The sequence below is a fragment of the Pygoscelis adeliae genome, unplaced genomic scaffold (assembly GCF_000699105.1).
Source record: "Pygoscelis adeliae isolate BGI_AS28 unplaced genomic scaffold, ASM69910v1 Scaffold394, whole genome shotgun sequence".
NCBI classification, from domain to species: domain Eukaryota; kingdom Metazoa; phylum Chordata; class Aves; order Sphenisciformes; family Spheniscidae; genus Pygoscelis; species Pygoscelis adeliae.
In genome coordinates this window covers 609,008-611,964 of record NW_008824666.1, presented here as the reverse complement: position 1 = coordinate 611,964, position 2,957 = coordinate 609,008, and positions in this window count along the sequence as shown.

Here is a 2,957-nt window from a genome sequence, read left to right as displayed (position 1 = left end):
AGGGAAAGAAACAAAGGAAACAATAAACAGATTCAGAAGGGCTGACTGTTGCCTATTCATGGTCTTCTACGATTTTCTTTTACAATATGCCTGTTTTGTGCAACATACTTTACTCGTAGTCCATTCTATCCAAAATGAGACTATAATCATGATTTTCTGACCTGGCAGCATATTCTCTACTGCCATTACCTGCTGTGTGGACAAGAGGTACGTCAGCAGAGACTCGGACTCTGTCCTTCTGAATCTGTCTTAATGCCCGGTAAACAGATTCTCATGTTTTTGGCTTTGTCCACAACTTCATTCAGGCAGAAAAATCTGAACATTCTGAAAACTGAAAAATGCTATAACTTCTTCCCTGTTTAAAACCTTGGGTTTCAATCTATTTGAAGCAATCCTCCTCCTTTTTATTTAGTGGCATCCTGCAGATGACACTGCAATGTTCAACTGAAGATCAAACACATTCAGAATTTGTCTTTGTAATAAAAGGCAGATACATGCACAAAAAAGTTAATTCAATAGCTAGGTTGCTAGCCAATGTCTTAAGGTTTAGAGTTCACTTATTTCTCCGTACCACAAATGTTAAATTTGTGATTTAGGGCTAAATCCTTAACAAGACTTGCTGCCACTCTGGGACACAGCTCCTGAGCTTTAGCTGCTTATTCTCCAGAATGAAATTTTTTGTTCTGGATTTTATGACTGGGCTGCCTACACAAAGCTGAAAAGGTGTTGGAAAAGTAAGTGTGTGTGTGTGTGTGTGTGTGTGTGCCAAACAGCTGATGGTTAGATTAACAAAAATAACTGGCAATCCTGCTAGTTGCCTAGAAAAGCAGCTGGTAAATTTTCTTGTAGCACGCCACGATGGGTTTACTCTCAATGCCCCACTGACTCACACAAATCCACAAATCCTTCTGTATGCCGCAGTCACACAGCCTGTTTGGGTCAGTTACGCAGGCCCAACAGATTTTCTGAGCACAGGTCTTGTCTCCAATATGTTAGATTCGCTGCCTTACACAGACACGTACATGGAGAATCAGAAGAAGGATGGGCACCGAATCTGCAATTTTACAATTTACATCTGTAAATTTTACAAATTTATCAAGGCCAGATCACTGTATCCTGTGTAACCGGGAGCAGTGGTACCTTTTTCATATAATAACCAGTAATAGATCTTCCTGTTTGGCATTAACTACAGTAGCTCTCACACAGCGCAGCCCATGCATACCCTTGGTATACCCTAGGTATACCATGCATATCCTACCTTCCTTACTTTAAAAATATGTTGGAAAACACAAATTAAGTCACACTCTGAACATTGACTTGTATCAGTTTAAGAGGCAGGGAATTTCTAGTCTTTCCTCCATTAAAGAAGAATTATCAGTGTTTCCTGCAACTTATTACTTATCTGGAAACCTGCTCTTCAAAAAGCTTTGGTCTACTGCTGCGCTTTGGGCAATGGAGCAACATTTACCTTAGCTGCTGACATCTAAGGGCTTTCCCTTAAGGGGAGTAACAATTTTATACTGTGACCAGTCTTCCTTGTAATGCAGCATTACTCAAAATGTATATTACTTTGATTCCATAAAAAAAATCTGTGTTTCCTTAAATAATAAACCTTAATGACAATGACTCTCATGTGAGTATTTTTAAAAAGCCTCTTATGTGCCCAAGCTGTCAACTTCCAAAGCTAGAACAACAGTTTCAGTGCTGCGCATGCCAACACCTGTGCTCAACTTGAAATCACTGAGAATAATCCCAACCACGGAGAGAAGCAAGCCTAGTATGTGTTAGCAGATACAGTCCAAACACGGAGTGCTTGTGGTTGTTTTCTTTATAAGGAAAAAAACCAACAGCCAAGTTTTCCTCGGAGAAAGTTAGGGACCACACCTACCTGTAAGAGAGAAGCAGAAAATGAGCAGCTTCCTCTTTTGCTGCTGATTTTCTTTCCTGCATGTGGAAATGCATCTAACACTGGAAGACGTATTTGCAATGTAATGCAATTGCAACACTGGAAGATGTAAAAAATGATAGCCATTAACACTTTTATTACAAGGCAAAGAATCAAACTTTGGCCAAGGAGTCAAAGTTTGTCATTTCCTGTCTTAACAATGCTTCAGTTTCATCTAGCAACTCTTAAAAATGCTTGCTAACTTTTTCCGTTATATATTCAGTTACAAATTGTTATAAAGAATTTTAAGCAAAGGCAGGGAGGGAGATAATGTGTATTAGCATTTCATAAATTGTCCTCTGTAAGCTAGTGTACATTTTTGTCCAGTATTTGATGAGCATTCCTGAAGAAATGTGCTTGGGAACTGCAGAGTCTGTCATTCTGCACCAATGTGGTTATTACTCTACCCAGTAACTACATGGACACAGTGGTGCAAAATGTATGAACCCTTAAGTGTTCTCTACACCATGTTTTACTTTGCAGAAATATAAATGATTATGAACAGGCTGTTAGCTCCCAGTCGCTTGTTTTCACAGTACATATGGACTCTGTGTGTGAACACATCCCAGAACACTTCCCACCATTTGAATCATGAAGGGCCGGATTTTACCTCATACCTCTTGCTTTAAGCACAGACTTCCTCAGCTAACAGCCCTTCTGGTTTCTAAGGGCCTGAAAAGAGGCACCACACACTGAAAAGTGTGGAGCAGAGAGAGCTCAGGAAGCCAATAAACTCTGGAAATGTTTCTGAGGAACTGCAGAAGAGCTTGTGTGCTTCTTCCCGAGACTCATCACTAATTGTCTTGAAGTTTGACCTTGCTAAGTCCTTACAGAGAAAATGACAAGTTTCAGCTTAATTAGCTTTTGTTTCTCTGAGTGCACACAAAACAATGCTGCATTTAAGCTCTTACTGAGCGAGCGGTGGCAGAAAGAAGCTGAAGGGTTTATTTCTTTCTCTCTGACACCCACCTCTGCTAACGAACCTGGATAATCAGCCAGCCTGTGCAGAGCA